The 27,993-nt window shown below is 36.3% G+C and overlaps 1 protein-coding gene across 1 annotated transcript in view; it reads left to right on the top strand.

The window, feature by feature from the left end:
- Gbs-70E (Glycogen binding subunit 70E) overlaps nucleotides 1–27,993 on the top strand; it is a 142,913-nt gene that overhangs the window by 30,110 nt on the left and 84,810 nt on the right. The gene's annotated exons all lie outside the window — the stretch shown is intronic.

Genomic DNA, 27,993 nt, shown 5'->3' with positions numbered 1-27,993 from the left:
CATTTGATCGAGGAGATCATACTCGGATTTGTGGCGAAATGAAATTCATATTGACTGGGGGCACGGCCCGCCTATAAATTTCTATTATAACTATATTTTTTATTTATTTCAATTTTCTTGTGACATACCTAATCACATTTCGTCATCCATTTCTTTTGTGGCAGAACAGTGATACAGATTTTTGATCGATCTTATCGATGCTCAGTCTGGGAACACTGTTGGCATGTGTTATTTTTAGAAAACGCAAAAAGAAAACATTCGATATATAAACTTTAAATAAAAGATAGTCATCATTATCTCCGACTGGTGGCTGCACATTTCTAAATTTACTTGCGGGTAGCGTGAGTGAATGGCATCATCGCACGGTGGGGTATTTGATCAATCTAGCTGGCCAAAACTAAAACAGCAGGTATTTCTGAAAGGAAAAATTTGACAGTAAATTCACGGTGTTCCGCGCATAATTACTATGGATCGAGCCCCCAGTTTCAGAGGGACCCGGGGTCATTTTTTGGCATTACATGAGATATATATGGGGAAATCCGCCAAACTTTGGTTTTTTTGGAGAAAAAAAATTTTTTTTGAACTATGGTATCGCGTAAAAATCTTTTTGTTAGGAACATTGAGGGGTAAATTGGAGCTATAGTGCATCGCCGTTACTCGTCTTACATAATGCCTCAAAAAGATATAGTCAAAAGATCGAGCAAAATATATATAAATTGAGGTCGCAATGTTAAATATACATTTATTTCAACACTTCTGTACCGATTATATCGAAATTTTAACAAAATATGGAGATATATGCAGCTGTTAGCTATGTAAACCTTTTTTGATACACGAAACCCGGTTTTGTAGATATCGTTAAAAATATAAAAGCGAATAACCGCCAAATATTTTTTACTGCAAAGTTTGCAACACATTTATTTTAACACCTTTCTACCTATTTTTTTGAAACTTTAAAAACATATAGATATGTGAACGATGTATATTTAGGTAAAAAACATTTTAATACTCGAGATCCAGTTTTGGAGATATTGATAAAAATATAAACCCGGAAAACCTTAAATTTTTTTTACTTATTTAAACACTTCTTAACCGATTGTGTTGAAATTTTATCAGGATGTACATAACTATGTGGGTTATACTTAGGTAAAATTTTGTTGATACCCTAAACCCCGTTTTAGAGATATCGGCAAAAATATGAAACCGGGTAACCGTCAAATATTTCATACCCGTTTGTTAATTTTTTCTCTACACCACAGTAGTACACCATTAATTGCCTCATCTTGGAATATTTTGTTAAATTTTTGTACTAAATTTGTGTTTCTTTTCATTAACTTTTAAACAAAACCTGGTTTAAAAAAAACTGAAAAAATTTTTTCTACATTTTTTGACGATTGCCAATTTTTGTCGGAAATTTCGTATATTTGCCCCATGTACAAACATCAATAACTTTCTTTGTGTGAATATTCCAAGATGAAGCAATTGATGGTATACCACTGTGGTGTAGAGAAAAAATTAACAAACGGGTATGAAGTGATACAAGTGCCCACAAAAAAACATGCTCCTGAAAAAAATTTACGCAAACAAGTGCCTCCACTTTTCTGCCTCTACCTTCAAAACTGAAAGGGGCACATCGAATACGAAGCCCCAGGTATTTTAAGTCCATGATAGGCTATTATCGTGCATAATCTAAATTTCAATACTCAGTTGCCTCAAAAAGCTATAAGCAAAAAACTGTTAATATTGAAAATGACAAAAAAAGTATCGCTACTTTGATTGATGATAGTTTTAAGTATTAATTTCGCTCATACTTTTAGAATATCCGTCTCAAAAACAACATTCAGTTTAAATTCCATAGCGTTTCAGCGATGCCTCAAAATTTTATAGAAAAAATAAAAAAAATAAAAAATAAAGAGTATCGCTTGAAAAAGTGTAAAAATCGACGTTTTTAACATTTCGAAGTTCTGCAAAAACTTACTATCAACTTTCTTGATTTTTAAAATCATCAGATCGGATAGTCAAAAGGTCAAACTTAATGTCCTTGTGCTTTTTTCTGGCCTTAAGGTTTTTGCCCGTGTGTAAAACCCAAGTATCCAAAAAAGTAAAAGTTTTTGGGATTTGCCCATATGTCAATATGGGTATCAGACGAAAGATATTTCACTCCGCATTTCTATTGATACTTTTAAGTGGGGTTGCCACCTCACCTTCTTTTTTATATTTGTTTGTATATCCGCTACCATCTCGGAAACGGCTTAACCGATTTGAATCAAATTTGATACATTTTAAGGGCCGATTTCACCAACTCGACCTAACTTAGTTAAGTCATATTTTTAATTTTTCTGTTTCACCACCAATGCTTAGCTAAGTCACAAATTAGCCTACCTGTCAGCTGGCTTATTCTCGACTTTCAACAGTGTTGCCGTCGTACAAATTTTGAGTCGAATTAAATGTCAGTATCGATACTTATTTCATTATGCAAATATAGCAACTCCGCTATTGTATGTATTCAGTGGGTGACGTGTAATTAAAACGTAGCTAAAAATAGTATTACGGGTAAAACGTAGCTAAAAATACTATTATGAATAAAACAGCTGATAGGGTTATTGTATGTCAAATGGGTTTAGTAGCTAAGTTGGTGAAACTGAAAAAAAACTTAGCCTCAAATCTGGGCTAACTTAAGTTGCAACTAAGTTTTAGCCTAAGTTGAGTTGGTGAAATCGGCCCTATCGGCCCCTTTTCACCTGGGTGTTGCCACTGAGGATGTTTTCACAAGGTTTCCACCTTGGGGTATGTATACTATTCAGTGGACATCTAAGAACGCCAGGGAGTATATTAAAAAAAAAAATGAAACATTTTGAAATATCGATTTTTGGTCAGCTAGATTGATCAAATACCCCACCGTGCATCGTATTGCGTAAAAGTTACTTGAACAATTGGACTGCTATCACCCATTAAGATCGCCTACATTTGTTGGTTCATATAAAAATCTGTCATTTTTTGTGAACGAGTTGCAAAAACCAACGAGTCCTCTATAAATATTGCCATAGTAAAAGTAAACTCTCTACCAACCAATATAAGCAGCAAAAAAAGCTGTAGTACGCTTATTTTCTTGTAGGACAGATTCATAAAGTTTAAGCGCGAATCTGTCTGATATTTTCCTAAGAATTGTATTATTATTTCCATACTCCCTTCTAAAAATGCAGCAGTTAAGCAACTATTCTATATTATATTGAAATTATTATGCACTACTTACATAATTAATCGTTTTGGAATCGTTGCTTTACGTGCTTTACCGCATTGTGTGCTATTTCACAACACGCCCACAAAAGAATACAGCCATATTCGTGCATATGAGCTTGCTCTGCGTTGACCGGCAATTATTTAATAGTATATTTTATATTTTTTGAGCGATAAGCCTTGTGGCTTTTACCTATGTATGTACATATGTAAGTCAAGATGTAGAAATATTGCAGGAGCTCGTGAACCCCGCGTGTATCTGCCTGCCATGGGGCGCCACTACGGTATGCAGAAAAAAAGTAGCGTATACTTTTTTTTTGATTCATTCTAAATATACTTTCACTTGGTCGGAAATTTTTTGGTATATGCGTCTTATCTTCGACTAAAACAATATCAGGTAGACGCACGGACGCATTGTGTGATCACCGCACAGAGCATTTGGGTACAAATAATTATATCAAATATTTACTACACAAAGCGAAAAAATGTTTTTCAAGACGTTTTGTATACAATACAGTAATCCATTATCATTTATGTTTTAACTTCGATGATATTTTAATTGAGGATATGTTTATTCTACATCGCATAGATGACGATATTTTGACCTTGGGTGCCTAACCATAATCAGTGCAAACAAGTAAGGACCGGACTCTCTTCTGCTGTGCCGAAGACCACTTACCTTTCATGAATGGAGCTGAACGGCAGTTTGATGAAATTTCAAAAATTGATTAAATTTGAAGAATGACTTGTATGGGATATATGTACATAAGGGTGCTCCTTATTTTTGAATTTGTAACAAATTAACTTGGGGCACCCAAGGCGAAATCATTATTTGCCCAAAAATACTGATGGCCTATATTTTTTATTATACTCAGTTGAGCAGAGCTCACAGAGTATATTAACTTTGCTTGGATAACGGTTGGTTGTACAGGTATAAAGGAATCGAGATAGATATAGATTTCCATATATCAAAATCATCAGTATCGAAAAAAAAATCGATTGAGCCATGTCCGTCCGTCCGTCCGTCTGCCCGTTAACACGATAACTTGAGTAAATTTTGAGGTATCTTGATGAAATTTGGTATAAAGGTTCCTGGGCACTCATCTCAGATCGCTATTTAAAATGAACGATATCGAACTATAACCACGCCCACTTTTTCGATATCGAATATTTCGAAAAATCGAAAAAGTGCGATAATTCATTACCAAATACGGATTAAGCGATGAAACTTGGTAGGTGAGTTGAACTTATGACGCAGAATAGAAAACTAGTAAAATGTTGGACAAAGGGCGTGGCACCGCCCACTTTTAAAAGAAGGTAATTTAGAAGTTTTGCAAGCTGTAATTTGGCAGTCGTTGAAGATATCATGACGAAATTTGGCAGGAACGTTACTCTTATTACTATATGTATGCTTAATAAAAATTAGCAAAACTGGAGAACGACCACGACCCACTTTCTAAAAAAAAAAATTTTTAAAGTCAAATTTTAAAAGAAAAGTAATATCTTTACAGTATATAAGTAAATTATGTCAACATTCAACTCCAGTAATGATATGGTGCAACAAAATACAAAAATAAAGAAAATTTCAAAATGGGTGTGGCTCCGCCCTTTTTCATTTAATTTGTTTAGGATACTTTTAATGCCATAAGTCGAACAAAAATTTACCAATCCTTGTGAAATTTGGCAAAGGCTTAGATTCTAGGACGATAACTCTTTTCTGTGAAAAGGGGCGAAATCGGTTGAAGCCACGCCCAGTTTTTATACACAGTCGGCCGTTAACACGATAACTTGAGCAAAAATCGATATATATTTACTAAACTCAGTTCACGTACTTATCTGAACTCACTTTGTATTGGTGTAAAAAATGGCCAAAATCCGACTATGACCACGCCCACTTTTTCGATATCGAAAATTACGAAAAATGAAAAAAAAATGCCATAATTATATACCAAATACGAAAAAAGTGATGAAACATGGTAGCTGTATTGGTCTATTGACGCAAAATATAACTTGACGCAAAATAAACTTGGTAAAATGGGTGTCACACATACCATATTAAGTAGAATAAAATGATAAAGTTTTGCAGGGCGAAATCAAAAGCCCTTGGAATCTTGGAAGGAATACTGTTCGTAGTATTACATATATAAATAAATTAGCGGTACCCGACTGATGATGTTCTGGGTCACCCTGGTCCACATTTTGGTCGATATCTGGAAAACGCCTTCACATATACAACTACCACCACTCCCTTTTAAAACTCTCATTAATACCTTTAATTGAATACCCATATCGTACAAACACATTCTAGAGTCACCCCTGGTCCACGTTTATGGCGATATCTCAAAAAGACGTCCACCCATAGTACTAAAGCCCACTCCCTTTTAAAATACTTATTAACACCTTTCATTTGATACCGATATCGTACAAACAAATTCTAGAGTCATCCCTGGTCCATCTTTATGGCGATATTTCGAAAAGGCGTCCACCTATATAACTAAGGCCCACTACCTTTTAAAATACTCATTAACACCTTTCGTTTGATACCCATATTGTACAAACGCATTCTAGAGTCAACCGTGGTCCACCTTTATAACGATATTCCGAAAAGACGTCCACCTATAGAACTAAAGCCCACTTCTTTTTAAAATACTCATTAACACCTTTCATTTGATACCCATGTAGTACAAACAAATTCTAGAGTCACCCCTGGGTCACCTTTATGGCGATATCTCGAAAAGGCGTCCACCTATAGAACTTAGGCCTACGCCGTTTTAAAATACTCATTAACACCGATACCCATATCGTACAAACGCATTCTAGAGTCAACCGTGGTCCACCTTTATAACGATATTCCGAAAAGGCGTCCACCTATAGAACTTAGGCCTACGCCCTTTTAAGATACTCATTAATACCTTTCATTTGATACCCATATCGTACACACAAATTCTAGAGTCACCCCTGGGTCACCTTTATGGCGATATCTCGAAAAGGCGTCCACCTATAGAACTTAGGCCTACGCCCTTTTAAAATACTAACACTACACTACTATAACACCTTTCATTTGATACCCATATAGTACAAACAAACTCTAGAGTCAGGCCTGGTCCACCTTTATGGCGATATCCCTAAATGGCGTCCATCCATAGAACTATGGCCCACTACCTCTTAAAATAGCCTTTAATACCTTCCATTTGATACACATGTCATACAAACACATTCCAGGGTTACCCTAGGTTCTTTTTACTACATGGTGATTTTCGCTTATTTTGTCTCCACAGCTCTCAACTGAGTATATAATGTTCGGTTACACCCGAACTTAGCCTTCCTTACTTGTTTTTTTGAAAAGTTTTTAGAGGTCGCTACCGAAGTTCAATCTATTAGGAAAATCATTGCAATAATGTAACGACAATACGGAAATTTAGTTTTTAATATAGGTTTTCCAAAAGGTCTACTCATAGCATTAAAGATTTTATTTTGACACAAAAAAATCGTTGAAAATTACTTGGAAAGGTAAAATCGTAAAAAGTACTGTAAAAGAAACATGCACCATACAAAACTTAATCCTCGGTAGCGACCTCTAAACATTATTCAAAAAAATTGAGAAAAATACTGAAATAGTTTCTCAGAATAGAGAATCAATTGAGATGCGGCCCTGCAAAAAAATCAAAAAAAAAAAAACAAAATTGCACCCATATAAAGACCACCCTAATGTGCATTTATTAAAATATACAAACGATCTTGACGATTTTTGCGGACAATAATGTATGCTTTGTATGAATGCATCCGGTGAAATTTCAAGCTTCTAGTTAATAAAATGAGGCAGTAACTACGAAAACCCACCCGTCCGAAAAATCGGTTGTATAGGAGATATTGAATATAGTGACCCGATCCGGTCGGTTACGACAAATGATTAAACGGACACTTAAATATAACCGTTCTCGGAATTTCATCAAGATATCTCAAAAATTAAGGGACTTGGTTTCGTTGCTGACTTACAGAAGGGTAGTGCTTTAAAGACCTACAATTTTCGAGATTCGGTATGAGGAATGTCGGCTTGAAGTTAGACGGCCTTATTCCGAACATTACTGGTAAGTTTGTTATCGGAGTATTTTGTAGCCGAAAATCGTTACAAGTTCATGTAACCGCGATTCTGGACTGCGCGGTTATACCGTAAAAAAACAAATATGCGCAATTGAGAATAAAGTAAAAATTTGAAATATATTTTGTGTTGAAAAGTATTAATATTGTTTAAAAATTCGTTAACATTAACATGGATACACTTTTTTGTGTTTTAGTTTTTTTGTTCAAGCAAATACTTAGCAAACACGTGCAATTTTGTTGGTAACGTTGTTATCAGCAATCAGAATACGAAAAGTTGTTTGTCATTTTTGTGATCGGTAAAAAGAATGTTGTTGCCAGCTTAGAATAAGGGTACAAATATTTCGTTCCAAGACAACAATAGCTATCATCCGGTGGCAAAATCCTGAGCCAGATAAATAATGTTGCATGTAAATGCAACAACAACGATTTCAGCCAGATAAATCCAGATAGAAGTCTGGTTCAATTTGTGAGCCAGATAATTTGTTAATTACTTCTTTTTAGGTTGGCAACGTGGCCTTTAATATACCTACTTTTTCAAAAATAGATGTCGCTGTTTAGCCTTTCGCCGTATGAGTTAAAAGAAAAACAGCGACGACATCTGCCTATAACATTTCACGTGTGCGAAAATTCCACGACATCTGCTTCTCAAGTCTCTCAATGATCCAGAGCAATCCCGTGAGAATTGAGCGTGATCCGGAGCTGTAAAACTCACTGAAACACGGCAAATAATGATTCGTTGAGTATAAAGACTTTACAAAATTTTCCACTGCATTCACGTCACTAACATTTTGCTTGATCCCCATGTCAGTCACATGTATGAAATGCCCTACAGACAGATAGAATCACTACTTAATTTTTACTGAGTGTTTACTAACAATATTTTAATTAGTTGAGTATATACATATGTTTACATGACAGCTGCAATAAAGAAACATTCTTACATGCATAATTATTTCATGTGAGATTTGATTAAATAAGATTATGTATGCACATTAGACCATCAAAAAAAAAAAAAAAGAAGATTTTCCTTGAAACAGTCTCAAAAAATATAACTTTTAATTACACACTATTTCGTGACACCGTGGCACAGTATGGCGCCAGTAACCCATTCTAGTACAAAATCTTTATGAGCTGGGAACACTTCAAATCACTTCCTGCATGACTGCTAAAAGGTTAGGAGCGAAATCTCTTAACAGCTGTTGTGTTAGCAGGACTTTACTCTGTTAACAGCTCTATTCGGTTATTATATAATTATCTCTACCTAAGAAGCGTCTTGTAACAAAGATGAAAAGTGCTGCCAAATCCAAATAGCAACCAATAACATAGAACTCGGGCGATTTTTGCTTTCTTTCACATGCTGAATTACCAGCACTTCCGTCATCAACTCAGTGTCCCCAGTAGCGCCAATAAACCAAGTTCGTGCCTGACAAGCCAATCTAATATAAACGCACGCAAGTCATTTTCTGTCAAAAATGTCTCATGCACATACAACTTGTATGAGAGCAACTCAAATTGAATTTGCTGTGTGAAAACCTAACTCGATTTCCAATTTTTGTTCTGCGTGACATTTAGATTTGACGTTTGCCCACATGCTTTCATTGTCGCAACGCATGCTTATTTGGGTTTGGGCAAAAAACGCCGGTTGTTTGCGTGCGCTAAAAAAACGCAGTGCGGTTTTATTAGGTTGGCTTGTGACACATAAACAGCATTCGACTCAATGGCGCATATAACACCACCAACACAAAAATAAGCAGTGTCAAAAATTCGCTTGGTGTTATAATGCTAAAGCTGGAGACATTGGTGCTTTATCGGTAACCGTATCGGTAACTTTTTAACAGCTGATTCGACCAACCTTATGAGAATCAATGCAATCGATTATTGGTGCCGCTATGGTCGTAACCATATCGTAGCCAACCAATTGGGTTTTGGTTTACCGTCGTAACGATAAACAGCTGATTACGTTAGGGATACGGATACAGCGATACGACATACGGCACCAATGACTCCGGCTTAACTCACTGAGTTGACAACGGCCTTTGCGTTGGTGTCATGATGTCAACACCACAAAAAATATCCCAATACCCAGGCTTATTCATGTCAAAAATTTATGTATTCAACGCAATCATACAACTGTTTCGCTGCAGTTTTTCAACAAATAATTATAATAGTGGTTGGAAAATACCACTAATATATGTATAGTATTTTTACATTCGTTTTCACTTCCAAAAGTTGCAAGACCTAGGAAAACGAAAGGGGTTTTAGCGGTATTACTCCTATAGAATACCGAAAAATATGGCCCAGAACAGTGGTGCACCCGAGAGCTGTTTAGAGCTGCAAAAACTATTCGGCGTTCTCCTACAAGTCGTCGAGCGCAACGGCAGATATGCTTCAAGCAGTAACGGGCCACTTAATGGTGACTTATCCATTACCAGATGAAACAGCTGATCGAAATAACCTTATAGAAATCAATGTAATCGATTAATGGTGCCATACCATAACGCTAGAGCCATAACCATATCATAGCCAACCAATTGGTTTTTGTTTTTTCGCCATATCCATAACCTAAAAAAAGCCGTTTGTAAACTTAGAATTTTTCTCTAATATCAATTATAAAAATATTCGAGTTGGAGACTTTATTAACTTTTTGTAGATTTTGTTTTGTTGTTTTGGATACGTTTTGACTAAGAGACTTATTTTTTGTGGAATATGTTTGTAATTTTTTACGTTTTCTTCATTTTTATGAAATCTTCACTATTTTTAGGTTAAGGCACCAATAACTTATGCCAATTTGATATGTATAAATGAAAATATGGTTATGACTATGACGTTAGGGTTATGGAAGTTTAATTGGCTCTTTAACATCTCATGGGTGAATTATGTTTTCAAACATTCTCCATGTAAACATGCTACTAAAAAAAATTCGTTTTATTAAAAGCTCTTCCGGCGTTAAAATTTAACAGCCGTTTTTGTTACGCCACCTTTTCAGCTCTGAAGAAAAAATTTTACTTTTCCTGATGCGATCTAATGCACATATTACATTTATTACAAAGTAACGACAGTTCAATTGTGTCAATCTATTATCGGCGATTTATATTCATAATTTTATTACATGTTACAATGTAGATTATGGAGTATTGCTTTAAACACGCATTGACAGAGTGATGATAGTGCCAGTTGTGACAAGCGAGGCTGTTCGATTGGCGCCTCATTTGTTTTAACCTAACGCACCTATTGAGTTAGTGATTCGATTTAGTTTTGACTAGACAATTTGAATTTTATTTATAAATTGATTTGTAAAACTTAGGCAAGAACAATTGGGTAACTCGCAATATAAAATTTGCTTATTGCATAGCATATACGGCGAATAGGGGACCTTGTGAATTTCCTAAATATTCAGCAATAAAGATGATGTGTTACCAAATAAAACAAAATGTTTCTAGTGTCCATAAGATAAGAGAGTTGATCTCATCTGGACCGGCCGGTTCAACCTAATACAACCTTACATCATTCTTTCTAAAAATAACAAAATAAAAAGTTGTTTACGCGAAACAAATTTATTTTTAATTGCATTTGACATTTTTCCATGGCGGAGCTATACAAGGTGGCAGCACGGGACAGCTGATTTGTACTTTTTTATTTGATTTGATACATCAACTTCCGGCGCAATACGATTTTGACATTAGTCCATCGAATTTACAAAAACAAAGTATATGGAACCTTTATTTATATTTGTTTGCAGTATGTCGCCATGCTGCCACCTTGTATAGTTCCGCCATGATATTTTTCGAAAACAGTAAATATAAATTTAAGTTCAAATGAAGATTGATCTTCACAATCTCTTTTTATATGCTGTATAAAATGGTAATACTTTTTGATGTTGTTTTTATTTTTATTTTCGGCCTTTCAAAAGTTATATCAAGAAGAATTTCCGTGGCCTAGAGCTCGGAAATTCTTCTTGGTAATACTTTTTTTTTTTTTTTTTTGACAGTTAAAAAAACTCAAATTTTGTTTACTTAAAATAATAGAAGCGGTTTTTTACTTTTCAAGTCAAATTTATAATCGTTACAGCCACTGCTATATTTAGCTTAATTTTTAGTTTTTACGGGTTCCTTACTTTCGCTTGTCGCGTAAAAGTCGTAGCAGCAACGTCGTACAAATAACTATCGGCTGAGTATTTTTTTCACTGACAAGACTTGTTTATCTGGTAATATTGGAACATAATCAAAGCCGATTTTTAATAATTCAGAAGAATTAAGCATTCTACCATATCCAAACACCGCAATCATATCATTCATATACATATGAGGAGTGCCAAACCAAAACAAAATAAATTACTCAACAAGATTCTAGCTAAATGAAAAAAAGATCCCAGTTTTAAATGAATATACATTTTATACTTATGGAATTATAGCAGTTATGAAAGAACACACATGCCAAAGTATCGCACTTCTTGGACAACGAGATTTGAAGTTAAGACAGATACTTGTTTGTAATTATTGCATTTCTCCGTTATTCTAGCAGTGGCAAGATACTCACTTTCTCATGGCACATTTTCAAGACTCCTTGGTGGATATTCAAATTTTGTTAAGTGATGATAAGTACTTATTGTATGGAATAATGTTATTGGGAGGATATAGTATTGTATTTATTCAGTGATCCATTTATTGAAGATGTTGTTGTAATAATTAATAGTAAAAAGCAAAATTACAAATTGATTATCCTCTGTTTTTGAGCGAATCGGTCAATGACTTCTTCCACTGTGATATTAATATTTCTATTGATACTTAATAGGGCAAGTCCATTCCGCCTGTCTTCTCCGGTTGAATTCCTTATCCAATTTTTCAAACGCCTCAAAGTTGAAAAACTTCGTTCAATGCTGGCAATGGTTACAGCGAACGTGGCTCCAATCTTCAAAAACTTGAAAACGTGTGGAAAAAGTTCTTCATTACAAAGATTCAATACGTCGATGAATGTATTTGGGCGATCTTCTGCTCCAACCAAACGTTGTCTCCATAGTACGACTTCATTTTTTTAGCTTGGCCTGTATGTAACGGAATTTTTTTTGAGCTTAATTTTCACCGGTTTATAGAAATCTGATTAACTTGAAACTTTACATACGTATCAAGTACCGATGACAATGCATTAATGTGATGGTGTGGTGACATAAGGTCAACGGCCATAAGGTCAATTGGCCTTATTACCACTTTGAATGGCCATAAGTTTGATTGAAACTTTGCACACGTATCACGGCTCGATGACAATGCATTAATGTGATGGTGTGGTGACATAAGGTCAACGGCCATAAGGTCAATTGGCCTTATTACCACTTTGAATGGCCATAAGTTTGATTGAAACTTTGCACACGTATCAAGGCTCAATGACAATGCATTAATGTGATGGTGTGGTGACATAAGGTCAAAGGCCATAAGGTCAATTGGCCTTATTACCACTTTGAATGGCCATAAGTTTGATTGAAGCTTTGCAAACGCATCAAGGCTCACTGACAATGCATTAATGTGATGGTGTGGTGACATAAGGTCAACGGCCATAAAGTCAATTGGCCTTATTACCACTTTGAATGGCCATAAGTTTGATTGAGACTTTGCACACGTATCAAGGCTCGATGACAATGCAATAATGTAATGGTGGGGTCACATAAGGCTAACGGACATAAGGTCAATTGAACTTATGACCACCCCAAATTGCCATAGATTTGAAACCTTGCACATAATGCGAAAAACGCATTCCTTTATTAATGATAGAAGTGGTGGATGCATGGCACATCTACGCAAGAGCATACTGCAGCCCTTTCTAACACGCTTTTATTAGCTTGGCCTGTATCTATCTATGTATCCATGTATGTATGTAACGGAACCTGGAGTGGAGCCGAGAGCCCCGGTAATGCAGAGCTCCGAACTCCGTTGCACCTTTTGAAGCATTTTAAGATAGGTAATTTTAGCAAGTGCAGGCCACCAGACCAAGGCACCATAAAGAAGACTCGGGCGCACAATGGCTGTGTGAATACAGTAGGTCACCTTAGGGAAGAATCCCCAGGAGGTGCCAATTGCCCTCTTGCAGGTGAACAGCTCTGCTGCTGCCTTCTTGGATCGCTCCACTATATGGTCACTCCATAATAGCTTCCTATCTAGAATGACTCCCAAATATTTGACTTTCGCTAAACGCTAAGAACGTACCCCCAATTCTCGGCGGTGTAAGATGTGGTACTTTGTACCTCCTCGTGAAGAGAACAAGCTCGGTTTCATCCGGGTTGACTTCCAAACCTGTGGCGGGTTGTTATACTCCTGGAGCAGCTCCAGGATGTTAGCTGGATCCGTTGGCGTTACTGGAACCCAGGCTTTAGCCCTTGGTCGTAAGGGGATATCACGCGCCTCCACTACCTTGAGGCGCGCGCCCAGATATACCACCCCTATCAGCGTGACGGCGGCCCTATAGAGGTTTACCGACCTGGCCTCGTCACAGGCAATTAGCTTGACATTGCCCTGGAACCACCCTGCATCGGTGTAAGATGCCGGTGGACCAGGGTTATCTTTCTTAACCTTAACGGCCACCGTAGCGAGCGCGGCCTCGATCCACCTTCACTGTTGTTTCGGGATCCTGCCATCTTCGCTGCTCTCGTCTATAATATTAATGATCTGCCGACCCTGGGCAATTTCGGCGAAAGACCGCGTCCAGCCTCCCTGCGTCTTGGCCCTTTTCGGTGCCGTGGGGTTGCATTCAACCATGGACCGCTGGCGTTTCGAGGTTTCATCATTCTCGACTAAAACTTTTAAAATTACTTGAATTAAAAAATTAAAAATAAATAATAGTTTAAAAAAAACTAAAAAAAAACACGCTTTTATAGCAAACCGAACTAAAAAATAGAAAACAATTTTCAATTAAAAAGAGTTTAACTCACAGTAGTAGAAGGTCAAACAATCGTTTATAGTTAATCACCTCAAAATAAAATTATAATAAAATTTAAGTTATTAACAGAATAATTTAATTCACAGTAAAAAGCGTGGTAATCTACGATTAAAATAACCAGGAAAAGCGAAAGCGAGTCATTTTAATCGTAGGTTATCATAATATATAAAGAAAAGAATACTTAAAAATCATTTTTCAATTAAATAAAAAAAAATATAAAAAAAATCGGCCCACTCCGGGATTAGTGGCGATGATTGCAGAATTGATTGAAGTTTTTATGAGAAAAAAAAAAAGTGGCGAAATTCGAAAAATCTCGAAAAACTGAAAAATTTAAAAAAAAAACTTTAAACATTTTTTTGTATTTTTTCCGAGAAGTACATTTAAAAACAAATTTAAAAAAAAAGATCCCAAACGGTAAATTTTTGAAAAGGTTATAGCATTTTGAAAACAAAAACGGTGTTTTTTTTAAATTCATACCTTTTTTTGAGTTGGATGAAAAAATTTGAAAAAATTCTGAAAAACGTCTTTCGTAAGCTAGAAAAAGAAGAAAAACTTTCAGCCAATTCTAAAGGGGTCGGGTTCAAAATTGGTCGAAATGGGATAACACTAAGAACTGTGCATATGTGCATCGCTTCTCTGCGTCGTGAAAAAACGAGAAATTTTGAATGTCATATTTTAAGAAATTATTAATTTGATCAATTTAAAATAATTTATCTTATGAGATTGGCCACAATCATGAACCAATAAACAGATCCCGCATTAAAAAATGAGAAAGCAAAAAAATCATAGTTGGCTGGGAAATAAATTTCTCGGCGTGACGTCACGCTTTTGACAACATGTTTTATTGCTGACGCAGTGTTCAGACTTTATTCCAATCGGAGTATTTTTTCCGCTCGTACCTCCTACTACATTTTTTATCTTAAAGGTTTATTTGGGTCGAGTTGAAAACTAAATAGTATTACTACCTAATATCTTTTGGTTGTAGTTTCCAATGCATATGTACGTATGAAAAGCTGATTGTTAACAAGTGACGATTGGACGGAATGATTTTTTGTCTTAAGACATGTTTGTACATACTGCTCTTCTTGAAGTTTTATATAAAAATGTAGTACGTTAAGTCAGTGAGGTCAGCTAACCCTGTTTTGCGATAACAGTTGCCAATTGCGGGTAACAAGCGAGGTCAAAGCTTCCTCCAACCGTCTCTCCAAACTCAGTGAAAGTATTTTCTTCCCTCTGTTTATAAACTGTTGGAGCGTATCCGTTCATCCGTATAACATGACCTAGCTAGCGAAGCTTTCTGTTTTTATTCGCTGCACTATCGTCATATCATTATACCTCCTTCGATACACGCAGTCGACATCACGGATAGGACTATAAATCCTCCGGAGAACTTTTCTATCGAATACTCCAAGAGCCATCTCATCTTCTCTCGACACCTTCCATGATTCTGAGTCATACATCAGGACAGTTATGATGAGTGACTTGTAGAGCGAGAATTTTGTTCGTCGAGACAGGACTTTACTTTTCAATTGCTTAAAGAAGCACTTGTTGGCAAAAGTTATTCTCCGTTTGATTTCTAGGCCGACATTGTTTTTGCTTTTTATGCTGCTTCCCAAATAGACGAAATCCTTCACAGTCTCCAATTTATATCCGTCAACAATGACGTGGCTACAAAGGCCACGATGACATCAAGTACTTCGTCTTGTCCACATTTACTGCAAGACCCAATTTTTTTTCTTTATCTTATAACAACTCTTCGCCTCCATGTTTGAACAGCCCGGCGGGTATCCCGTCATTACTTGGCACCTTGTGGTTTTTTAGCCGTAACATTGCTATTCTCACTTCGACAAAGTTGGATGCCGGAGCGTGTTTTTCATCATCGGCAATCGGGGTATTGGATTCGTCTTCCCCACACTGCACGGCAGTTACCAAGTCGCCATTGTCATTCATACAGAAATCTGCTCCGGTCTTGAAAACTTCTGTCATTAAAAGAGTATGAAAAATGTATGATAAACCGAAAATAATAATAATATTTTTCGCGATAAATATCCGGGGAGATAGAGCCCACTTTTCTTCCAGAATGTTGTGTGCTAATGGGAGAATTATTTTGTAATCATACACGTTTTAGGCCGACTCCATGTGCATCTGATAAGGCAGATAACTTTTTTGCTGAGAAACTTTTCATGACGAAACCACAATCGAAGGGATTGGCAAGCCACCAAATCAATTTGATGTTAGTTGTTGGCGATCAACGTAAATTGGAACACATCTTTTTATACAAACGAGGATAAGTTGTGGAATACACGTATACGCCTCAGGTACTCCTAAAGTACTGTTTTAATACTTCCTAAGAGTATACAAGTACCCCAAAATATTAGCTTTATATAAACATAATAAAGATTTCAACTCAGTTAATGTAAAAATTGTATGGTCTTTCAGTTTGGTCGTTAAAACAAACTTCTGGTAACACTACGGATCCAATCAGTCTATGTGAGGTCCTCATGGACGGGCCAGTTCAACCTAACCTATTGTGTTTTGTTATAGATGGTAATTTACTAATTTTCCAGATTGACTAAATCCTATGTTTTTAACAGCTATTTTAGACTATTACATAGATTTTAGTTAATGAAGTTAACTCCCATCATTATCTCAAAAAAAAAAATTGGTTCGCACTTACTGCGTTTTGTTGTGGAACCCCTCATATATTATGAATTAATTCGTGAATCTTTATCGTCCATGTTTCTTTTAAAAGTAAGCAATATGAAATATTCTGTTCTTTTTGGCTTTCGCTTTGGATAATTTATTGCTTAATAAAAACACAAATACTATGAAGGTTTCATTTTGCAAAAAAAAATGTTTATTTACAAACTTTTGACACCAATTTTGACAAAACAAAAATTAAAAATAAGACTTATGCCGCTCACCCTCCACTGGATGGACTTATAAGTGCATATCTTCATGGAAAATGTAATAACATTCTGGAAACAGCTTAAGTGCAATTTCAACTGGAGGGATAAGAAATTTGTAAATATTATTACAAACAGAGGTGGGCAATACTTTTGATACTTTTTGTAAATTTTCTCCGGAAAATTCTGAAAAGAGAAAAGAAGTCGGTAATTTGGCGAAAACTAAAGCCGCATTTAATTCTAACCTACAAAATTGCCGGACGACGCCGCCGTCGATTTTTGTCGTTTTTCGCACGTCCGGCGCGTTACTATATTTTCTACTCGTTTAAGACTGTTTAGGCCATTTATTGTTCATGTCGAAAATTGGTCGGATATGGTCGAAAGTGGTATCAACGGATGCGCATCACTGCCAGTTATAATAAACTAATTGCGAAATTTAACTCTTTCTAACTGTTCAAAAGTTATTTAAAAAAAAAACAGGCGCTTTCGATGTCAGCTTATTAAAAAAACACACTAAAAGAAAAGTTTGATATTAATTTTTATGCTCATTTTGCATATTTTTTTCAAAAAATTAATAATGAATAATCAATTCAAATAAAATGACTATACAATAGCGTCTGAAATGTTAATTTTGATTTTCACACTTCATCCTTCACCACCAAAGCCTCCCGGTTTGGCATTTCCTAAAGTTGACGGCCCTATCCAAAACTAGTCCCTTGGAGTGAATCACATTGATTATAGCCTGTCAACCAAATTTAAATATCACCCACACGTAACGGCTCCTGTTACAAATGTGAATACGCAGGCACATATATTTACCAGGTGAGGCTTTGTCCATCGAAAGAGCACTCAAAGTGGAGAAGAAAAAGCTTTCCCAAGACAGTCGAACTAATGACCGTGTGTGATACCACCCTAACGTAGCGGACAGTCGAACTTGTCTGAAAACTGAAGCTACGCGGCATCCATAATGAGCTCCTATATCGTAAGACCGGAAAACAGTAGTTAACATCTTTCAACTTAAAATCGGTCGACTTTCATTCTCGTTTCGATTTAAATAAGACTATTGAAACCAATGTTGTGAACACAAACGTCTGCAAACTTTGGTCTACATTTTAAAATTTTATCCAGGGTCCTTGTAAAATTTTAATTATGTAGATGCGCCGAGGATTATACGATTTTCACTCATGAGTTACGCAATGATATCTACTTAGACTGCTTATGATTTCGAGCGCGGCATCCGTCACTCCCCAACGTTTCAAGGGTTTCTCTGGTGTAGCTCGGCAGCACAGCGCGACAAAAACATCCGTTAGAAAGTCTTCGGAGCTACACCTAAAACTTCTCGGACTGTGACGTCGACAAAGGTATGAGTTCGGCTTATCAGCTCAAAAATTTTTTTACAATAACAAGTAATTACAAGGCTATCAAAAATCATCGATAATAAGAAAAAAACCTATAAAAATCTCTGCCATCGCAAGAGAATATTTTGATCAAATGAAAGAAGTAGGAAATTTTTTGGTGGGTATTCTACGCTTCATGCGAATTTTCTTTAGCTATATTTAAATTCAACTAAAAATACCAATAAAACTCAATTAATTTACGTTGCTGTAAAAATTTCAATTATATCCAGAAAAGTTTTGCCATACTTGAAAACCACTTATAAGCACACACACACAGATCTTTTTATACTCAGCTGAGCAGAGCTCACATAGTATATTAATTTTGTTCGCATAACAGTAATCCGTAATGGCATAAACTAATCGCGATAGATACAGACTTCTATATATCAAAATGGTCAGGGCGATAAAAGAAATTCATTTAGCCATGTCCGTCCGTCCGTAAACACGATAACGTGAGTAAATTTTGAGGTATCTTGATGAAATTTGGTATGTAGGTTTCTGGGCGCTCATCTCAGATTGCTATTTAAAATTGACGAAATCGTACCATAACCACGCCCACTTTTTCGATATCGAAAATTTCGAAAAACCGAAAAAGTGCGATAATTCATTACCAAAGATGGCTAAAGCGATGAAATTTGGTAGGTGGGTTGACCTTATGACGCAGAATAGAAAATTAGTAAAATGTTGCACAATGGGTGTGGCACTGCCCACTGTCAAAAGAAGGTAATTTCAAAGTTTTGCAAACTGTAATTTGGCATTAGCTGAAGGTATCATGATTAAATTTGGCAGGAACGTTACTCCTGTTACTATATGTGTGCTAGATAAAAATTAGCGAAATCGGATTACGAACACGCCCACTTAAAAAAAAAATTTAAAAGTCAAATTTTAACAAAAAAATTAATATCTCTACAGTATATAAGTCAATTATGTCAACATTTAACCCCAGTAACGATATGGTGCAACAAAATATAAAAATAAAAGAAAATTTCAAAATGGGCGTGGCTCCGCCCTTTTTCCTTTAATTTGTCTAGAATACTTTTAATGCCATAAGTCGAACCAGAAATTTACCAACCCTTGTGAAATTTAGTAGGGGCATAGATTCTATGACGGTAACTGTTTTCTGTGAAAATGGGCGAAATCGGTTGAAGCCACGCCCAGTTTTTATACAAAGTAGACCGTCTGTACTTCCGCTTGGCCGTTAAAACGATAACTTGAGCAAAAATTTATATATCGTTACTAAACTAAGTTCTCGTACTTACCTGAACTCACCTTATCTTGGTATAAAAATGGCCGAAATCCGATTATGACCACGTCCACTTTTTCAATATCAAAATTACGAAAAATTAAAAAAATGCCATAATTCTGTACCAAATATGAAAAAAGGGATGAAACATGATAATTGGATTGGTTTATTGACGCAAAACATAACTTTGGAAAAAACTTTGTAAAATGGGTGTCACACCAACCATATTAAGTAGAAGAAAATGAAAAAGTTCTGCAGGGCGAAATCAAAATCTTTCAAAATAGTCATTAAAACCTTTCATTAGATTCCCATATCGTACAAACGCATTATAGAGTCACCCCTGGTCCACCTTTATAGCATTATCTCGAAAAGGCGTCCACCTATAGAACTAAGGCCCACGCCCTTTTAAAATACTCATTAACACTTTTCATTTGATACCCATATCGTACAAACAAATTCTAGAGTCAGCCCTGGTCCACCTTTATGGCGATATCCTGAAATGGCGTCCACCTATAGAACTATGGCCCACTCCCTTTTAAAATACTCTTTAATACCTTCCATTTGATACACATGTCATACAAACATATTCCAGGGTTACCCTAGGTTCATTTTCCTACATTGTGATTTTCCATTATTTTGTCTCCAAAGCTCTCAGCTGAGTATGTAATGTTCGGTTACACCCGAACTTAGCCTTCCTTACTTGTTCCTTTTAGTTTAATTTCTTGGGTGAATCCAAGAAAAATCTTTTTAATTAAATTAAAACTCAAGAGGAAATCCGGAGACACGCATCCACGCAAATGCAACAAACTGCAGTAAGCTGGGTGTTTTTTTTTTTTTTTTTTGCTATTCCATGTTCTGTTTTTGTTTTGGCTGTTGGGCTAGCTGCTGTTTGCTTGGCTCGATCATTGAGCGCGATCACATTGCACCCCACAATGAAAATTTAATGCAGACGAAGCAATTAAAGCACCACAAACAAAGCAAATTGCAATGCACCATGCACAATTGACGGTTCAGCGTAGACGAATAAAACAAATTCTATGCTAGCGGCAAAAAAAAAAGGTGGAAACAAATCAGGGGGAGAAATTTTGAGAAATGGTATAGATGTTACCAGTTTTAATCGAAAGTTGCTGTATGGTTTTGTGAAAAAAAATTGTGGGAGTGCACACATGTTCTCCGCAGGCCACTTTTGTTTGTTAAATTTAAGTAGTTTATTATCTTCTACTAATTGAGGCATAACTAACATAAAGAATCTGGTAAGAGCGGTGGATGTCCGTGTAGAACAGCATTCGTTTTTATCATTATACAAATGTCAATGGGATATTCTTCTCTTATTGCAAATATTTATGTTTTTCAATCTATCTGTGTACGTTTGTTGAGATCCGCACGTGTAAGCTGGATGAAAATTTAAAGCACAAATTCTGAAATAAAATTTTAAATAAAAAAAAACGAAAGCAACCTTAATCACGCCATAGGTGGTAATTCTACTCAAATATTATCATTTGCGGCGTTAAATACGTATCTTATTTATCCGATTCTGAGATAGATCGATAAATAAATAAATATAACAGAATTATGGGGGTAGGTTGGTATAATGGCTACGACCCAGGTCGTCCAAGTAGCTAATGAAAAGCCATTTTGATGCCAAATATTTCGTTTGAACCTACTGAATACTACATCGGATATGTATTATGTCTTGAATCTGAACTCGTCCTAAGGGTCAGTATATGATGCAGCGAACTATTTATGCTTGGCTTTGAATGGTATCGGAATTCACGATGGAGTTGGCATGCAACAGGATGCCATTATTCATAAAATGGAAAAGGTTTTAGATAGACCTTAAATCTCACCGATGTAAGACCTTGTGATTGTACACTTGAGTACAAGCTATTTGGTACCGACGAAACATGGAACCTTCTTTGGGCCGCTGATCTACGTAATTAGATCAGTTGTGTAACAGTTGACATCGTGAGGTTGAACCATACTATGGCAAGTACTCACCTTAATATAATATTAATGTACTACAACCACCCCGAGTTGTTTATAAAATCAAGAATATTTGGAATCTTTATTTCAGATAACCTACCCAGATTTTTCTAAAAAGGGCTTACGAAGGATCTTAAAAGTGTGCTAACTTTAGCCGGGCGTTTACAGAGAAAATGCTCAACAGTCTCTTTGCAGTTAACCCTTTAAAACTTCTGCAGCAGTCATTATGCAAAATACCCATCTTCTCTCATCCGTGTTTGAAGCCCCATAACCGGTGCATACCGCTTCAAGCTCATGGGTATCTGCCCTAGATCTACTCAGTAGGCTCCTTGTCCCCCTTTATTGCAGTCTGACCATGTAACTCTTGGAATTGCACAAGCCGTTGTGCTCGTTCACTTTTGCTGGCCTTTGCTCACTTAAAAACTTCGAATTTCAACCTGGACTATCCCCAGGGATACGCCTATTCCGGCGCTCTCTATTCACTAATTTCCTTCCGCTGAGCCCCTACATGCCATCCGTTACGCGTCAGCTCATCAGCCATCTCATTTCCTTCTATTTCCGTAAGTATTGGAACCCATATAATGGATATTTCTAGAGTGTCGGCTAATGCAGTTAGAAGTTGCTTGCAAGCCCCTACAAACTTAGAGCTAGTGTCTGTGCCGGATGCGAATGATATGCAGGCCTTTCAAATTGAGAGGACTTCTGCTTGAAACACACAACAGTATGAAGCAGATTGAATGACGTAGAGATCTCTCGAGAATCGAATATATTGAAGAATTAAGGGGTAACCCATTTAGAAATATTTTTAGAATGTAAGCGAGTGCGCTGCGACTGGTCAAGTAAACCACATCCAATTAAAACAACCAACAATCCTCGGACCTTGGTGTTACCAACGGGCGCTAGTTAGCCTACAGAAGAAGAGGTTGAGAAGCAAGTGAGTAATCTGTTAAGGCGTTATGGTTAAAGCATATGGTCGGACGGATTTTCTCAAGCACAAGTTTCATGCCTTATAAGAGCTGTGCATTCGTTTTATTAAAAAAAACGCTTTTTAGTTTTTGAATAAGATTATTTTAGAATGTCCAACTCTTTAAATATTTTTCAAAATTTTATAGTTATTTATTTTCTATAAAAATTGTTCGTGAAATGAAAAACATAATGACCCCTAATTCATTATTATCATTACAAATTTATTCAAATAGGAAGAAAATCAGTATCCACTTGATAACAAGTGCCATTGAAGTAAGATGAATAGAATAAAAAATAAGTAAGGAAGGCTAAGTTCGGGTGTAACCGGACATTACATACTCAGCTGAGAGCTTTGGAGACAAAATAAGGGAAAATCACCATTTAGGAAAATGAATCTAGAGTAACCCTGGAATGTGTTTTTATGACATGTGTATCAAATGGAAGGTATTAAAGACTATTTTAAGAGGGAGTGGGCCATAGTTCTATAGGTGGACGCCATTTAGGGATATCGCCATAAAGGTGGATCAGGGTAAATGAAAGGTGTTAATGAGTATTTTAAAAGGGAGTAATCCTTAGTTCCATAGGTGGACGCCGTTTCGAGATATCGCCATAAAGGTGGCCCAGGGGTGACTAAAATGCGTTTGTACGATATGGGTATTAAATGAAAGGTGTTAATGGTTATTTAAAACGTAGTGGGCCTTAGTTCTATAGGAGATATCGCCATAAAGGTGGACCAGGGGTGACTCTAGAATGTGCTAGTACGTTATGGGTATCAAATGAAAGGTGTTAATGGTTATTTAAAACATAGTGGGCCTTAGTTCTATAGGTGGACGCCCTTTCGAGATATCGCCATAAAGGTGGAGCAGGGGTGACTCTAGAATCTCTTTGTACGATGTGGGTTTCAAATGAAAGGTGTTAATGAGTATTTTAAAAGGGAGTGGGCCTTAGTTCTATAGGTGGACGCCTTTTCGAGATATAGCCATAAAGGTGGACCAGGGGTGACTCCAGAATGTGTTTGTACGTTATGGGTATCAAATGAAAGGTATTAATGATTATTTTAAAAGGGAGTGGGCCTTAGTTCTATAGGTGGACGCCTTTTCGAGATATCGCCACAAAGGTGGACCAGGGGTGACTCTAGAATGTGTTTGTACGTTATGGGTATCAAATGAAAGGTGGCAATGAGTATTTTAAAAGAAAGTGATCCTTGGTTCTATAGGTGGACGCCTTTTCGAGATATCGCCATAAAGGTGGAGCAGGGGTGACTTTAGAATCTCTTTGTACGATGTGGGTATCAAATGAAAGGTATTAATGATTATTTTAAAAGGGAGTGGGCCTTAGTTCTATAGGTGGACGCCTTTTTGAGATATCGCCACAAAGTGGACCAGAGGTGACTCTAAAATGTGTTTGTACGTTATGGGTATCAAATGAAAGTTGGCAATGAGTATTTTAAAAGGAAGTGATCCTTAGTTCTATAGGTGGACGCCTTTTCGAGATATCGCCATAAAGGTGGAGCAGGGGTGACTTTAGAATCTCTTTGTACGATGTGGGTATCAAATGAAAGTTGTTCATGGTTATTTAAAACGTAGTGGGCCTTAGTTCTATAGGTGCACGCCCTTTCGAGATATCGCCATAAAGGTGGAGCAGGGGTGACTCTAGAATCTCTTTGTACGATATGGGTATCAAATGAAAGATGTTAATGGTTATTTAAAACGTAGTGGGCTTAGTTCTATAGGTGGACGCCTTTTCGAGATATCGCCATAAAGGCGGAGCAGGGGTGACTCTAGAATCTCTTTGTACGATGTGGGTATCAAATGAAAGGTGGCAATGAATATTTTAAAAGGAAGTGATCCTTAGTTCTATAGGTGGAACCCTTTTGAGATATCGCCATAAAGGTGGACCTGGGGTGACTCTAGAATGTGTTTATACATTATGGGTATCAAATTAAAGGTATTAATTGGGGTTTTAAAAGGGAGTGGCCCTTAGTGTTATATGTGAAGGCGTTTTCGAGATATCGACCAAAATGTGGACCAGGGTGGCCCAGAACATCATCTGTCGTGTACCTCTAATTTATTTATATATATCATACCACGAACAGTATTCTTGCCAAGATGCCAAGGGCTTTTGATTTCGTGTGACACCCATTTTACAAAGTTTTTTATAAATTAATATTTTGCGTCAATTAACCAATCAAATTACCATGTTTCATCCCTTTTTTCATATTTGGTATAGAATTATGGCATTTTTTTTATTTTTCGTAATTTTCGATATCGAAAAAGTGGCCGTAGTCATAGTCCGATTTCGGTAATTTTTTATACCAAGATCAAGTGAGTTCAGGTAAGTACGTGAACTAAGTTCAGTAAAGATATATCGATTTTTGCTCAAGTTATCATACTAACGGCCAAGTGGAAGGACAGGCGGCCGGCTGTGTATAAAAACTGGGCGTGACTTCAACCGATTTCGCCCATTTTCACAGAAAACATTTATCGTCATAGAATCTATGCCCCTACCAAATTTCACAAGGATTGGTAAATTTTTGTTCGACTTATGGCATTAAAAGTATTCTAGACGAATTGAAAAAGGGTGGAGCCGCGCCCATTTTGAAAATTTCTTTTATTTTTGTATTTTGTTGCACCATATCATTACTGGAGTTGAATGTTGAGATAATTTACGTATATACTGTAAAGATATCAAATTTTTTGTTAAAATTTGGCTTAAAAAAATTTTTTTTTTAAAAGTGGGCATGTTCGTCTTCCGCTTTTGCTAATTTTTATTTATCACACAAATAGTAATAGGACTAACGCTTCTGCCAAATTTCATCATGATATCTTCAACGACTGCCAAATTACAGCTTGCAAAACTTTTAAATTACCTTATTTTAAAAGTGGGCGGTGCCACGCCCATTGTCCAAAATATTACTGTTTTTCTATTCTGCGTCATAAGGTCAACCCACCTACGAAGTTTCATCGCTCTATTCGTCTCTGGTAATGAATTATCGCACTTTTTCTGTTTTTCGAAATATTCGATATCGAAAAAGTGGGCGTGGTTGCAGTCCGATTTCATTCATTTTGAATAGCGATCTGATTTGAGCGCCCAGGAACCCACATACCAAATTTCATCAAGATACCTCAAAATTTACTCAAGTTATCGTGTTTACGGCGGACGGACATGGCTAAATGAATTTCTTTTTTCGCCCAGATCATTTTGATATATAGAAGTCTATATCTATCTCGATTAGTTTATGCCGTTACGGATTGCCGTTATGCGAACAAAGTTAATGTACTCTGTGAGCTCTGCTCAGCTGAGTATAAAAACTGTAACGGGCGCACATGCGCACTTTCGAGTGAGTGGAAAAAGTGCCACAAGTGGATGACTTCAGACATGCTCAACTTGAAACACTCAAACTGCACTTCATTTTACAACTATTTTATACTACAACAAAACAATCGAAATGTTGGGATAGTAAAAATGTTTGCATTTGCTCGTAACCAAAAACACCTAAACAACCATATGAGTAGAAGTTTGTAAATACCACGCTGTAGAAATTTTAACTATGATCATACTGCTTGAAAACTAGTATGAGTGGGAAATCAATGGCTTATTACAGCCGTCCCATGAGACTTTCACAAATCTTACTAAAGGCCCACAAAAAAATAAACAATAATTGCAGCATCATTCGGAGGCACTTTACATACACACATACATGCATGCGAGTATATGCAATGTTCTATGCTTGCTTCATGCACTCGTCCCAGGATGTGAACTAAGTATGTGCACAATTGCATGGCATGAATTAAATGCTGCAGGCAACCAAACAACGAATGATCACCATTAACGATGATAAGTGACTTTTGCTATTGGTGCTTCTGCAACAGCTCCTGCTGCTGCCGTTGATGTTCGCACTGCATACATTTCCTCTTACAATAAAACTTGTTAAGTGAAATATCATTGATTCAAAACTATTTTTTGCTACGCTTATTATTCGAGTCTACGACATTTTTAAACCTTCTAAACTTGTTTTATATCTAAGTTGCCGTGGTCTTTAACCGATCCCGTCCATTTTTACTAAAAAATTTTCTGCTATAAGGAAAATATGTGTACCCAATTTTATTAAGATCGGTTAATTTTTCTTCGAGTTATGCAGTTTTTTCTATTTATTGTTATAAATCCACTTGGGAAATGAAATACCATTGATATAAAGCTCTTTTTTGCAAAGATATAGCTTATTTTATTCGTCCACGACCCTTTTAAAAATCTTTTGCTTAAAAGTGGGCGTGGTCCTTAACCGATTTCGTTAATTTTTCTCCAAAGCATTCCTTATAGTAAAGGCAACCTCTCTGCCGAATTTTGTTACGATAGGTTTAACGATTTTTGATTTATTATTAATAATATTTGTAAAATTGATTTTATCACAAGTGGGCGGTGCCACGCCTATTTTAAAAAATGTTTTAAAATTTTTATCAAGAGTCTCAGTGTCAGTCCACATGTCAAATTTCAACATTCTAGGTATATTATTTACTAAATTATCAGGTTTTTGTGTTTTCCAAAATGTTATATATATAAAAAGTGGGTGTGGTTATCATCCGATTTCGCTCATTTTCAATACCAATCTATTCAGGGTCTAAGTAAGCTCGTGTACCAAATTTGGTGAAGATATCTCAATATTTACTCAAGTAATCGTGTTAACGGGCAGACGGACGGGCGGAGGGACGGACAGACGGACGGACATGGCTCAATTAGATTTTTTACGATACTGATGAAGTCTATATCTATCTCGATTCCTTTATATCTGTACAACCAACCGTTATCCAATCAAAGTTAATATACTCTGTGTGCAAAGCACGCTGAGTATAAAAATATTAAATTGAAATATGTCTAAAATAATTTCATTTATAAATAACCTCGAAGAGATTTTAGGCCGAGCTTCTCTTTTCTCAGCAAGGCAGATGAGTTTTCACTGAGAAGCTTTTCATGGCAGAAATACACTCGTAGTGCTTGCCAAACACGGCCGAGGGGCGATCCCTCTTAGAAAAATTTTCTTCTAATTGAAAAAAATTTTTTCTAAAATTTTGATGTTGGTTGATATTCAAATTAATGTGTCCCATTTGTTTTTTTTTTTTAATAAGTGGAAACTTCAAATAATCATCAGTTTTTTTATTTTTATTTTTACCTTTAAATTAAGCCCCTTTCACGCTTGTCCCCTCATTTCCATACGAATTTTTGACCAACGGAAAAGTCT

This window comes from Eurosta solidaginis, chromosome 5, assembly GCF_040869045.1.
Source record: "Eurosta solidaginis isolate ZX-2024a chromosome 5, ASM4086904v1, whole genome shotgun sequence".
NCBI classification, from domain to species: domain Eukaryota; kingdom Metazoa; phylum Arthropoda; class Insecta; order Diptera; family Tephritidae; genus Eurosta; species Eurosta solidaginis.
The sequence above is the reverse complement of the archived record's forward strand: the minus strand, read 5'-3'. Positions and strand labels throughout refer to the sequence as shown.